The sequence below is a fragment of the Eumetopias jubatus genome, unplaced genomic scaffold, assembly GCF_037043125.1.
Source record: "Eumetopias jubatus isolate StellerSeaLion01/CBP00866 unplaced genomic scaffold, mEumJub1_p1.0 scaffold_11, whole genome shotgun sequence".
Classification (NCBI taxonomy): Eukaryota; Metazoa; Chordata; class Mammalia; order Carnivora; family Otariidae; genus Eumetopias; species Eumetopias jubatus.
Genome location: NW_028274817.1, coordinates 1,190,412 through 1,206,147, shown reverse-complemented (window position 1 = coordinate 1,206,147; position 15,736 = coordinate 1,190,412).

Sequence of the window (15,736 nt, the reverse complement as noted above, 5' to 3'; positions counted from 1 at the left end):
GATCCCACAGCTAGTAAGTGGATAATTCAGGATTCAAATCCAGTTATTTTGGCTCCACTACCCATTCTCTTAAATACTACAATAAATGACAATATGCTGTGATTCTTTTCACAGACACAATAGAATACTTAAAAATAGAATAATGGTTTTGTTCCACAGAAGCAGATGGTGATGTTGCACAAGTAGACACCATAGCACATGGTCAAACATTCATGGTGCATAAGCAGCCACCAAGGAGTCTGAGCATTTGGCCAAGATGCACACGCAGAAGAACCTGCAACATGAGCAATACCCAGGTTATAGGAGAAGACAGCGATGAAAAAGGAGAGAAAACTCATTGCAATAGCAAAACCATGGTGCACAAACTAATATACATGGTACAAAATAGTAATTCCCAGTATAAGAGTAGACAATGATCGTGTATTTTCAAACAAGCATAGTGTTTAAGTGGAAATGTATATAAAAGTTGGTTAATTGAATTTAAATTTTTTAAAAAGTCGAAATGCATAGTATAACTTCAAACACAGTATACAAGCAGAAATTCATTATGCATGTTTAGAATATCACGGAGAATGAGTCAATTCATATATGAAAGAGGCGACCAATATGGTACACCAACAAAGAACCATAGAGTGAAAAACTGCTCAGATAATTTTTTTAGTTACTGGAATGTATGGCATTGGTCCAGGAGCAGATCACACCCACACACCCATAGGACATGTTGCACAACCACACACCTATAGGACGTAAGATGTCAATTACAATGCAGGCATAGATGTACACGGTATAGAAATAAACTGTGGTATGATTCTTACTCAGATATGATGCATGATAAAAAATCACCAAAGAAACAATGAAGGACTTTGGTCCAGGAGAAGATGACAATGGTACAAAAGGAGATTCAGATGGACATATATCTAATTAAAAATAATCATTGTGAATATCCAGAATTTGTGTTTGAGCCTGTTATATACTCAAATGATGCCATTACGTGAGCTAACAGCTATAATACAGTTAGTAGACATGGTACAGGAGTAGAGAGCAAATATGGAGGAAACAACCATTGTGTAGGAACTAATGAACACAATATAAAAGCTAATATCCATGTTATAGAAGCTGTCATTCTAAACACAGAAAATCATGATGTTTTTTACATACTTATGATAGACTAGCAACATTGATCATATATATATCTAGTCAATGAGTAAACACATACTAAACACAAACAGTTGGATATCCAACTTCAGGATATCCATAATATATAACCCAGTTCTTTCAGTCAAGGATAAGATGACAATGGTACAAAATGAGACCGCATGCCATATCAGATGGCTATTGTACATAAACATCTACCTCTTGTGTTTGAGTATTTTATCATAATGTATATCCTGACAACCCCAAAATGTGAAGTATGAATGATGATACAAGAGGACATGTCACAAGAAAATACCCAATAAAAATAAATGCGTGACCTTGAACAACAACAAAAAAAATCCAAAATACGGGGGCAGTGGACATGGTATAGGAGCAAAGAGCAATGCTGAAGCAGAAAACAGATGTGACCGATGTATGAGTTAGTAACAACGCTGCCCAATATGATTACAACATAGAACATAGACAATCACAGGTCAAGCTCAAACATTAGCAGTATATGAACAAACTGTGGTGCTTACTCAGATGGACATAATACCTAGTTAAAAAGCCATAATATAAAAGCAAATTTTGAGTAGGAGATACAGGCTTCCAGTTTTGGAATGAATAAATCATGGGAATAAAAAACACAGCATAAAAATATAATCAATGATATTGTAATAGCGATGTATCAGGACAGATGGTAGCTACACTTGTGCTTAACATAGCATGATGTATAAAGTTGTCAAATCACTATGTTGTACACCTGAAACTAATGTAACATTTTGTGTCAACTATACTCAAATAAAATAAATAATAATAATTTAAAAATTAGTACACATAGGATGGAATTGGAGAGTGTTATGCTGAGCGAAATAAGTCAATCAGAGAAAGACTTGTATCATATGACCTCACTGATATGAGGAATTCTTAATCTCAGGAAACAAATTGAGGGTTGCTAGAGTGGTGGGGGTGGGAGGGATGGGGCGACTGGGTGATAGAAATTGGGGAGGGTGTGTGCTATGGTGAGCGCTGTGAATTGTGCAAGACTGTTGAATCACAGATCTGTACCTCGGAAACAAATAATACATTATATGTTAAAAAAAGAAGGAGATAGCAGGAGGGGAAGAATGAAGGGGGGGAAATCGGAGGGGGAGATGAACCATGAGAGACGATGGACTCTGAAAAACAAACTGAGGGTTCTAGAGGGGAGGGGGTGAGAGGATGGGTTAGCCTGGTGATGGGTATTAAAGAGGGCACGTTCTGCATGGAGCACTGGGTGTTATATGCAAATAATGAATCATGGAACACTACATCAAAAACTAATGACGTATGGTGATTAACATAATTTAAAAAAACACACGCTTTAAAAAATTATTACACATATTCACAGAGACATAATATACAAAATGCTTACTTCCATATTATAACAAAATTAAGATAAATAAACCATAACAAGAAAAAGAAGAGCAAATGTCGAAACTATTAAATATCAGTTGATAGTGATGGAGATTTGTCTTAATCATCATATTTTCCAAAATGTTGTTTTCTCATTTCAGTAAGTACATCACATCTTTCAGCAAGATAGACTCTAAATCTAGATTGCAATGGTCTACCAATTTTGGTACTTTAAAAATTCTATTCAATGCTTCATCATGCACAAAAATTTTAGATTCTTTTTAAGTAAATAATAAATATTATTGAAAAGCTTTAAAAAAGTAAATATCTTCAAGTGTAGATGCTGTTAAGGGTGAAATTATGTCTCCTCCAAAAAAAGACTTTGAAGTTCCATCTCCTGGTACCTATAAATGTGACCTTATTTGGTTATAGGGTCTTTGAAGATATAATCAAGTTTTAAGATGATGACATACTAGATTAGGGTGGGCCCTAAATCCAATGGCTGGTATCCTTATAAGAAGAGGGAAATTTAGAGAAAATTTTATGACAGAGGCAGATATTGCAGTGATGATGCCATAAACCAAGGATACCTGCAACTACCAGAAACTTGAAGAGGCAAGGATAGATCCTCTTCTAGAGCCTTTGGAGGGAGTACAGCCCTACCAACATCTTGATTTTGGACTTTTAGCCTCCCGAACTGTGAGAAAACAAATTTCTGTTGTTTTAAGCTACCCAGTTTGTTGTACTTTGTTACAGCAGCCCTTTAAAAAACCAATATAAATGGCATTTTGCAAAAGGAGTTATGGCACACGATTAAATGACTATATAGTATATAAAATATCTCTCTGTGGTTTCACTACCCAAACAAAATGCATTCAGAAAACCCCCAGATATTACCAGTCAGCCATAATATATGAGAGAATATATATCAGTCAAGTAAAGTGTGCTGACATTTATCTATTAGAAGTAGAGTGTAGTAAAAAAAAAAAAAAAGAAGTAGAGTGTAGTCATTTACAAGTATCTATCTTGTAACTGTAGTCAACATTGTATATAAGAAGACTGCATTGATATATACAATTAAATAATGTAACATGTCAAGAAAACAATGATTCATGAGCTAATAATCATATTACAGTGGCTTAAAGCTCCAGTAGAAGTATATAATATCATAGTCTGTGTTAAGGTAAACTACCAAAACTGTAAGTTATATATAACATGGAAGTTATAGGCCCTGGCTCTACACAAAGAATATCAAGAAAATATGACCACGGTAAGTGCTGAAATAACCATGGTACATGGGCAGACATCACTGATATATGTTTAAAAACCATAATAATGACATCATGACCATGGTTCAGGTTCCTATGCATAAGCTTTTGCTATACTTATGATTAAGGAAGAGAAGACCATGGTGCTTGCTTGGATGTCTAAAGTATAGAGACTCACATTAGAGTGGCAAAGGTATGCTTCAGGGGGAGAAAACCTCAGATACCACTTAAATATAAGATCAGTTGCCTCTGATTTATGCCAAGGTGACTGTGGCATGTGCTAAGGTCATGATATGACCTTGGGGCAGGAACTTATACTATGATTAAGTTCAGACTGCCTTGACACATAACCCTCAGCATGTGCTCAGATCACCATGCTGCTGAAGGTGCCTATGGCACAGTAGTAGGTGGCTATAGTGGTGAATGTTCAAATGACTATAATGCATTAACAGCTGACCATGTGACATAACAGAAGATGACATTTGTTTGCTTTGATGTCTATGATGCAAGAACATTAAAGTTACTGATAATGACAACCATGGTAAAAGAAAAAAAGGAAAAAAGCAGAAGATATGAAACAGGAACCAAAGGCCATAGTGAAGGTGCAGAATCAAATAATTATTTCCTATATTCTTTTTTAATTGAAATATAGTTGACATACAATGTTTTTTTAATTTCATGTGCATAACAAAGTGATTCAACAATTCTATGCATTATGCACTGCTCACCAGTCAGTGTAGTCATCATCTGTTACCATACAATGTTATTACAATGTTATTGACTATATGGAATCAGATAATTATAATGAAACAATCGTGATACATGAGCCTAAGTCCACAATTCCACAGAGAGAGCCATAATGCAGAAGCAAACAACCATGGTATTGGAGCAGATGGTCCTTAAGTGGAAGTAGACAACCATAATTTAAACAAAAAAGGTGCATGAACAGGCAGCCAAAGTACATGAAAATACATGTTCAGACAGCCATGGTGCATAAGCAAATGGTTATGGTGCAGGAGTAGGTGGCTCTAAGTATAAAAGCATACAGTCACATTGTATGTTCATAATACCACAGTGCATAGGCAAATAAACATGGAAGGGAATCAAATGGCCATAGGAAGGAACATAGAAAAGCAGCCAAGAACCATGGTGTGGCTCAAGAGTCTGCAGAGTTCAGCACACACAGAGGTAAAGACTGTCCCAGAGGGTTTATTGAAGAGGGGGGACCATGATCTTTTAGCTCTGGGCTGGAGATTGGGGCATGGCCATTTTTATTCTAATCCTCTAAAGAGGCATGGAAAGCCTCCATGGAAAAAAAGCCACACAGAGGACCAGCTTACACTGAGCCCAGCCCCATGGCAAGGGATGGGGCAACTCTGTCCAGGCAAAGACACCTGAGAAGCAGCACAGCAGGCCCCTTCCCCAGAAGACAATCTGGAAGAATAGGTGCAAACTAGATTACAGATCCCACAAAACTGTAAAATTCCAGCACCAGAGGAAAATAGTATATTGAGCTTGAGGTTTTTTTTCTCACAATTCGGTTATCTTTCAGTCTACAATTTTTCTTTTTTTTTTTTTTTACTTTTCCCATTTCAACTAGTTTCTTATTTTACTAACTTATGTTTTTAAGTTGCTTTTTAACTTTTATCTTTTACATCTACATTAAATACATTTTCGTCCTTTTTTCACTCTATTCAATTTTATTTTTGTATATAGATAAGTTTTGCTTTCTTTGCAATTTGGGGAGGTAGTGTCTTCTAACAAAGAGACCAAAATTCACTCAGGAACAAGTGGATCAACCCTGCTTTGTCCATCCTGAGAAATTATAGTCTCTCTCCCCACCCCACTTTTCTTCTCTCTTTTTCTTGTTTGTTCTGTTTTGCTTTTTGTTTGCTTTTCTGTTTTGGTTTCTGACCACTTCGGATTTGCCTAGGGTGTACTTTGCATCGGCCGGGGTTGATATTTTGGACTCCGATCACTCACTTACCCATTCTTCTCTGGGCAAAATGACTAGAAGGAGGAACTCACTACAAAAGAAAGAACCAGAGGTAATGTTCTCTGCCACAGTGCTAATTGATATGGATATAAGTAAGATGTCAGAGATGGAATTTGGGATAGCAATTATAAAGTTAAGAGCTGAGCTTGAAAAAAGCATAAAAGAAAGTAGAGAATCTCTAAGTGAAGAAATGAGATCTAATCAGGCCAAACTTAAAAATGCTATAACTGAGATGTAGTCTAAATTGGATGCTGTAACAGCTAGGGTGAATGAGACAGAAGACAGAGTAAGTGATCTAGAAGGCAGGCTAATGGAAAGGAAGGAAGTAGAGAAAAAGAGAGAAAGACAACTAAGAGCCCATGAAGAAAGGCTTCGAGAATTTAATGATGCTCTGAAATGAACAAATGTCAGAATTATCGGTGTGCCTGAGGGGAAGGAGAAAGAGAGGTCCAGAAGGTATATTTGAGCAAATCATAGCTGAGAACTTCCCTAATCTAGGGAACAAAACAAGAATTCATGCCCAAGAGGCAGAGAGGACCCCTCCCAAAATAAAAAAAAAAAATAGATCAACACCCTGACATATAATGGTGAAGCTTTCAAATTCTAGAGAAAAAGAAGCTATCCTGAGAGCAGCTCAAGACAAGAGATTCCTTATGAACAAAGAGAGGAACATCAGACTAACATCAGACCTATCCACAGAAGTCTGGCAGACCAGGAAGGACTGGCATCATATATTCAGGGTACTAAATGAGAAGAACATGCAGCCAAAAATTTTTTACCCAGCCAGGCTGTCATTCAGAATAGAAGGAGAGAGAAAGAGCTTCCAGGACAGACGGAAACTGAAAGAATATGTGACCACCAAGCCAGCCCTGAAAGAAATATTAAGGAGGATCCTACAAGTGAAGAGAGACCCCCAAGAGTAACAGAGACCATAAAAAAAACAGAGACAATCTACAGAAACAGGGACTTTACAGGCAGTGTGATGGCACTAAATCCATACTTTCAATAGTTACTCTGAATGTAAATGGGCTAAATGCTCCAATCAAAAGACACAGGGTATCAGATTGGATAAAAAAGCAAGACCCATCCATATGCTGTATATAAGAGACTCATTTTAGACCTAAAGACATCTCCAGACTGAACGTGAGGGGGTGGAGAAAAATTTACCACACTAATGGACGTGAAAGAAAGCTGGAGTGGCAATCTTCATATCAGACCAACTAGATTTTAAACCAAAGACTGTAGTAAGTGATAAAAAGAGACACTATATCATATTTAAAGGGTCTATCCAGGGGCTCCTAGGCGGCTCAGTCATTAAGCGTCTACTTTTGGCTCAGGTCATGATCCCAGGGTCCTGGAATCGAGGCCCACAAAGGGCTCCCTGCTCAGAGGGATGCCTGCTTCTCCCTCCCCCACTCCCCCTGCTTGTGTTCCCTCTTTTGTTATATCTCTCTCTGTCAAATAAATAAAGTCTTTTTAAAAAAATTCTAAAGGGTCTATCCAACAAGATCTAAAAATTATAAATATTTATGCCCCCAACGTGGGAGCAGCCAACAGTATAAACCAATTAAATAACCAAAGTAAAGAAACACATTGATAATAGTACATTAATAGTAGGGGACTTCAACACCCCACTCACAGAATGGACAGATCATCTAAGCAAAAGATCAACAAAGAAACAAGGGCTTTGAATGATACATTGGACCAGATGGACTTCACAGATATATATAGAACATTACATCCTAAAACAAAAGAATACTCATTCTTCTTGACTGCACATGGAACTTTCTCCAGAATAGATCACATACTGGGGCCACAAATCAGGATTCAACTGATACCAAAAGACTGAGATTATTCCATGCATATTTTCAGACCACAATCACAAGGCTTTGAAACTGGAACTCAAACACAAGGAAAAATTTGGAAGGAATGCAAACACTTGGAGGTTAAAGAGCATCCTGCTAAAGAATGAATGGGTCAACCAGGAAACTAAGAAGAATTTTAAAAATTCATGGAAACTAATGAAAATGAAAACACATTGGATCAAAACCTCTTGGATACAGCAAAGACGGTCCTAAGAGGGAAGTACATTGCAACACAAGCCTCTTTCAAAAAATTAGAAAAATCCCAAATACACAAGCTAATCTTATACCTAAAGGACCTGGAGAAAGAACAGCAAATAAAGCCTAAACCAAGCAGGAGAAGAGAAATAATAAACATTAGAGAAGAAATCAATGAAATAGAAACCAGAAGAACAGTAGTACAGATCAAAGAAACTAGAAGCTGGTTCTTTGAAAGAATTAATAATACCGATAAACCTCTGACAAGATTATCCAAAAAAGAAAATGGACCCAAATTAATAAAATCGTGAATGAAAGGGGAGAGATCATGACCAACACAAAGGAAATGGAAACAATTTTAAGAACATATTATGAGCAACTATATGCCAACAAATTAGGCAATCTGGAAGAAATGGATGAATTCCAGGAAATTTATCAACTACCAAAACTAAAACAGAAAGAAACAGAAAATCTGAACAGACCAATAACCAGCAAGGAAATTCAAGCAGTAATCAAAAACCTTCTAAAACACAAGAGTCCAGGACCAGATGGCCTCCTAGGGGAATTCTACCAAATATCAAAGAAATAATACCTATTCTACGGAAGCTGTTTCAAAAAATAGAAATGGAAGGTAAACACCCAAATTCATTCTATGAGGCCAGGATTACCTTGATCCCAAAACCAGACAAAGACCCCACCAAAAAGGAGAATTACATCCCTGATGAATATGGATGCCAAAATACTCACCAAGATCCTAGCCAATAGGATCCAATGGTAGATTAAAAGGATTATTCACCATGACCAGGTGGAATTTATTCCTGGGATTCAAGGGTGGTTCAAAATCCACAAATCAATCAACATGATAGAGCATACAATGGGATATTTTTCAGCCATCAGAAAGATGAATACCTACCATTTACATCGACATGGATGGTTCTGGAGGGAATTATGCTAAGTGAAATAAGTCGTTCAGAGAAAGACAATTATCATATGGTTTCACTCATATGTGGAACATAAGAAATAATGCAGAGAACCATAGGGGAAGGGAAGGAAACCTGAATGGGAAGAAATCAGAGAGGGAGACAAACCATGAGAGACTCAACTCTGGGAAACTGAGGGTTGCAGAAGGCGGGGTGGGTGGCAGAATGTGGTAACTGGGTGAAAGGTATTAAGGAAGACATGTGATATGATGAGGATAGGGTGTTTATGCAACTAATGAATCATTGAACACTACATCAAAAACTAACGATGTACTATATGTTGGATAACTGAATTTAAATAAATAAAATACTGTCATTCACAAATTAAAAAACAAAACAAAACAAACAAACAAAACCATGATGTGGGAAAGTATTTCCAAGATGTTTTTGAAAATAGTGATGATATACCAATCTTGGTCATCCTGCAAGGGGAAAATCTTTAAAGTCTCAGAAGACACAATAAAACTTTGATTGTTAGATTGGGGAGAAATAACATCTGGTCAGGTTAGAGCACAGTTCCCAAGAGACGAATTTCTTAGACTAGTAAAGAACACCCATATCAGGGCTGGGGCAAAGAGGGGTTATCAAGGGTTAATCCTAGTCCCAATTTTTGTATCTTAAGAAAACAGAGATGCATCATCACACCCACTCAGACTAGGAGAGTAAATGTTTGAGCAGACACAGGTTTTATTCATTTATTCATGTTCTGCTCAAACCATTTCACAATCACGCTAAGTTCTAACAACACAACATTTAATAAAATAGACATGATGCTCACCTTCAGGGAGTTGACAGTTTACTTGGAGAACCAGAAATTATAATAAAGTATAATAAAAGTGCAATGAGAGGGAAAATATGGAGTGCAATGAAAATATAGAAAAAATATTTAAACTGAGTTTTGGGGAATAAAGGAAGATATCATGGAGGAAGTAATATTTAAAGAGAGAACTGAATGATGAACTCTCAAAGTTCAGAATGAAAAAATAAGAACTTTCTATCACGTATCAAAAGGGGCAAGAGATCACACTATGCTGAAAAATATGAAAGTTGTTCAGTACTTCTAGAACAAAAACAGAGAGGAAGAGATGGTTAAAATAAGGCCAGAGAGGTGAGCAGCAATCCATTTATGCATGGTCTTACAAGCCACTATGAAGAGCTTAGATTTAATTTTTAGAGCAGAAAAAAACATTGGAGGATGTTGTGACACAAACATATCTGTATATTGGAGAGAGAATTCTCGTTGCTGGGTGCATACTGGGCTCAAAGGTGTAAAATAGAGTAAAAATAGAGAACAAAGTTGATGCTGGTGAATGGAGAAAGAAGTTAGTTAAATGTGGTTTGGCAATTCTGGAATAGCTGAAAGGAAGGCTCTATAGGAATAGCTTCAAGCGCTTCTGGGAGCCCTTGCATTTAAAATATAAGTGCACCTTGGTAGTTTCCTTGTTTGACAAATACATCATTTGATAGCCCAACACCACCTTCTGTAGTAGAAATCGAAGTCTTTATGTTGAAGAGCTAAAATGAATAACATACAGTGGGAACCTCAACATTGTAAGAATCTGGGACAGAGAAATTTGGTAAGGGATATCTTTTCCCTTAAACAGAGAGGATGCACATATATACAAACACATATATACACATACTTTGAAATGTATGAAATATTTGTTTTATTTAAGAATAAGCCATAAGTGACTTTTTAAATTTCATTTTATTATGTTATATTAGTCACCATACAGTACATCATTAGTTTTTGATGTGGTGATCCACGATTCACTGTTTTTGTATAACACGCAGTGCTCCATGGAGTATGTGCACACCTTAATACCCATCACCGGGCTACCAATCCCCCCACGGCCCTACCCTCTAAAACCCTCAGTTTGTTTCTCAAAGTCCATAGTCTCTCATGGTGTGTCTCCCCTTCTGATTCCTCCCCCTCCATTTTTCCCTTCCTTCTCCTAATGTCCTCCACGCTATTCCTTATGTTCCACAAATAAGTGAAACCATATGATAATTGACTTCCTCTGCTTGATTTATTTCACTGAGCATAATCTCCTCCAGTCCCATCCATGTGGATGCAAAAGTTGGGTGTTCATCCTTTCTGACGGCTGAGTAGTATTCCATTGTATATATGGACCACATCTTCTTTATCCATTCATCTGTTGAAGGGCATCTCGGCTCTTTCCACAGTTTGGTTATTGCAGAAATTGCTGCTATGAACACTGGGATGCATATGGCCCTTCTTCACTACATCTGTGTCTTTGGGGTAAATACCCAGGAGTGCAATTGCTGGGTCATAGGGGAGCTCTATTTTTTATTTTTTGAGGCACCTCCACACTGTTTTCCAAAGTGGCTGTACCAACTTGCATTCCCACCACCAGTGTAAGGGGGTTCCTCTTTCTCCACAACCTCTCCAACATTTGTTGTTTCTTTCCCTGTCCATTTTTGCCATTCTAACTGGTGTAAGGTGGTATCTCAATGTGGTTTTGATTTGAATTTCCCTGATGGCTAATGATGACAAGCATTTTTTCATGTGTCTGTTAGCCATTTGTATGTCTCCTTCAAAGAAGTGTCTGTTCATGTCTTCTGCCCATTTTTTGACTTGATTATTTGTTTTTCGGGGGTTGAGTTTGAGAAGTTCTTTACAGATCTTGGATACCAGCCCTTTATCTGTAGTGTCATTTGCAAATATCTTCTCCCATTCTGTGGGTTGCCTCTTTCTTTTGTTGACTGTTTCCTTGCTGTGCAGAAGCTTCTTATCTTGATGAGGTCCCAAAAGTTCATTTTGGCTTTTGTTTCACTAGCCTTTGGAGATGTATCTTGAAAGAAGTTGCTGTGGCCAATGCCGAAGAGGTTACTGCCTATGTTCTCCTCTAGGATTTTGATGGAGTCCTGTCCCATATTGAGGTCTTTCATTCATTTTGAGTTTATCTCTGTGTATGGTGTTAGAGAATGGTCGAATTTCATTGTTCTGTATGTGGCTGTCCAATTTTCCCAGCACCATTTATTGAAGGGACTGTCTTTTTTCCCATTGCATGTTTTTTCCTGCTCTGTCAAAGATTATTTGACCATAGAGTTGAGGGTCCATATCTGGACTCTCTATTCTGTTCCGCTGGTCTATGTGTCTGTTTTTGTTCCAGTACCATGCTGTCTTGGTGATCACTGCTTTGTAATATAGCTTGAAATCAGGCAATGTGATGTCCCCAGCTTTTTCTTTTTCAACATTTCCTTGGTGATTCGGGGTCTTTTGTGATTCCATAGAAATTTTAGGACTGTTTGTTCCAGCACTTTGAAAAATGTCATTGGAATTTTGATCAGGATGGCATTGAAGGTATAGATTGCTCTGGGGAGCGTAGACATTTTAACAATATTTATTCTTCTGATCCATGAGCGTGGAATGTTTTTCCATCTTTTTGTGTCTTCTTCAATTTCTTTCATGAGTGTTCTGTAGTTCCTAGAGTATAGATCCTTTATCTCTTTGGTTAGTTTTATTCTGAGGTATCTTACAGTTTTTGGTGCTATTGTACATGGAATCGATTTTCTAATTTCTCTTTCTACAGTTGCATTGTTAGTGTATAAGAAAGCAACTGATTTCTGTGCATTGATGTTTTATCCTACCACATTACTGAATTGCTGTATGAGTTCTAGTAATTTGGGGGTGGAGTCTTTTGGGTTTTCCACATAAAGTATCATGTCATCTGCAAAAAGAGAGAGTTTGACTTCTTTGCCAATTTGAATACCGTTTATTTCTTGTTGTCTGATTGCTGTTCCTAGGACTTCTAGTAATATGTTGAACAATAGTGGCGAGAGTGGGCATCTTTTACATGTTCCTGACATTAGGGGAAAAGCTCTGTTTTTCCCCATTGAGAATGATATTTGCTATGGGTTTTTCATAGATGGCTTTTATGATATTGAGGTATGTACCTTCTATCCCTACACTCTGAAGAGTTTTAATAAAGAAAGGATTCTGTATTTTGTCAAATGCTTTTTCTGCATCAACTGAGAGGTCCATATGGTTCTTCTCTCTCCTCTTATGAATGTGTTCCATCACAGTGATTGATCTGGGAGTGTTGAAACCTTGCATCCCAGGAATAAATCCCACGTGTTCTTGGTGGATGATCCTTTTAATGTATTGTTGGATCCTATTAGCTAGGATTTTACTGAGGATTTTTGGAATGCATATTCATCAGGGATATCATTCTGAAATTCTCCTTTTTGATGGGGTCTTTGCCTGGTTTGGGGATTACGGTAATTCTGGCCTCATAGAATGAGTCTGGAAGGTTTCCTTCTGTTTCTATTTTTTGAAACAGCTTCAGGAGGATAGGTATTATTTCTTCTTTGAATGTTTGGAAGAATTCCCCAGAGAATCCATCAGACCCTGGACTCTTGTTTTTTGGGAGGTTTTTGATCACTGCTTCAATCTCGTTACTGGTTATTGGCCTATTCAGGTTGTCAATTTCTTCCTGTTTCAATCTTGGCAATTTATAGGTTTCCGGGAAGGCATCCATTTCTTCCAGGTTGCTCAGCTTATTGGCATATAGTTGTTGATAATACTTTCTAATAATTGTTTCTATTTCCTTGGTGTCATGATCTCTCCCCTTTCATTCATAATTTTATTAATTTGGGTCCTTTCTCTTTTCTTTTGGATAAGTCGGGCCAGCAGTTTATCGATCTTATTCTTTCAAAGAACAAGCTTCTAGTTTCATTGATCTAAACTACTGTGTTTCTGTTTTCTAATTCATTGATCTCTGCTCTAGTCTTAATTATTTCTCTTCTAATCCGTGGCTTAGGCATTGTTTATTGCTTTTTCTCTAGTTCTTTAAGGTGTGGAGTTAGTTGACTTTGGGATTTTTCTATTTTTTTGAGAGAGACTTGGATGGCTATGTATTTCCCCCTTAGGAATGCCTTTGCAGTATCCCATAGGTTTTGGACCAATGTGTTTTTGTTCTCATTGATTTCCATGAATTGTTTAAGTTCTTCTTTGATTTCCTGGTTGACCCAAACATTCTTGAGCAGACTGGTCTTTAGCTTTCAAGTGTTTGAATTTCTTCCAAAGTTTTTCTTGTGATTGAGTTCCGGTTTTAAAGCATTATGGTCTGAGAATATGGGGGGAATAATCTCAATCTTTTGGTATCAGTTGACCCCTGATTTGTGACCCAGTATGTGGTCTATTCTGGAGAAAGTTCCATGTGTGCTCGAGAAGAATGAATATTCTGTTGTTTTAGGGTGGAATATTCTGTATAAAACTATGAGGTCCATCTGGTCCAGTGTGTCATTCAAAGCTCTCGTTTCTTTGTTGATTTTCTGCTTAGATGATCTCTCTATTGCTGAGAGTGGAGTATTGAGGTCTCCTACAATTGACGTATTGTTATCAATATGACTCTTTATTTTGGTTAACAGTTGGCTTATGTAGATGGCTGCTCCCATGTTGAGGGCATAGATATTTACAGTTGTTAGATCTTCTTGTTGGATAGACCCTTTAAGAATGATATAGTGTCCTTCTGTGTCTCTAACTACAGACTTTATTTTAAAATCTAATTGTCTGATATAAGAATTGCTACCCCACCTTTCTTTTGAGGTCTGTTGGCATGGAAGATGGATCTCCATCCCTTCCCTTTCAGTCTGGATGTATTTTTAGGTTCAAAATGAGTCTCTTGTAGACAACATATGGATGGGTCCTGTATTTTATCCAATCTGCAACCCTGTGCCATTTTATGGGAGCATTTAGGCCGCTCACGTTGGGAGCAATTATTGAAAGGTATGGATTAACTGTCATTATGTTGCCTGTGAAGTCCTTGTTTTTATAGATTGTCCCTGTAAATTTCTGTTGTATATCACTCTTGGGGTCTTTCTCCTTTTATAGAACCCCCCTTAATAATTCTTTCAGGTCCAGCTTAGTGGTCACATATTCTTTCAGTTTCTGCTGGTCTTGGAAGCTCTGCATCTTTCCATCCATTCTTAATGAAAGCCTTGTCAGATAAAGTATTCTTGGCTGCATGTTCCTCTCATTTAGTACCCTGAGTATGTCTTGCCAGGCCTTTCTGGCTTGCCAGGTCTCTCTGGATAGGTCTGACATTATTTTGATGTTCCTCCCTCTGTATGTAAGGAATCTCTTCCCCCTAATTGCCCTTAAGATGGTTTCCTTGGTTCTAAGATTTGCGAGTTTTACTATTACATGCTGGGGTGTTTGGCCTCTTCCTTGATCTTGAGAGAGGTCCTCTCTGCCTCTAAGACACGAATGTTTGTTTCATTCCCCAAATTAGGGAAGTTCTCAGCTACGATTTGCTCCAATACATCTTCTAGTCCTCTCTCTCTCAATCCACTCTCCAGGATGCCAATAATTCTGACATTGGAATGCTTCATGGTGTCATTTATTTCTCTGATTCTATTTTTATGGATTCTGAGTTGTTTTTCCCTGGCCTCCTCTTTTCCCTTTTTGCTATTAAATAATCTTCTAGGTCACTAATTTGTTCTTTTGCCTCACTTACCCTAGCTGTTAGATTATCTAGATGAGATTGGATCTCACTGATAGCATTTTTAAGTTCTGCCAATTCAGCTTTCACTTCTGCCCTTAGTGACTCTATGTTGCCATTAATTGATTTCTCCATTCTAGCTATTGTCTTCACAACTGCTAGCCTGAATTCCATCTCCGACATCTTGGTTATATATGAATCTATTTGTAAATCTGTGGCATAAATCATAGTCTCCAAGTATTTCCTATTTTGGGGGTTCCTTCTCCTAGTCATTCTGTTGGGGGGTGGTTGAAGGAATGTATAGAGTCTAAATTATTGACCACAACCCATGCAAGATACACTTGTTTTATAGGAACCTTAGGGTTGCTGGCCTCTTGTTTTCCCAGCCTGCCTTCTGGGGGACAGACCTGCTGCACTGTAACTCAGGCATCCC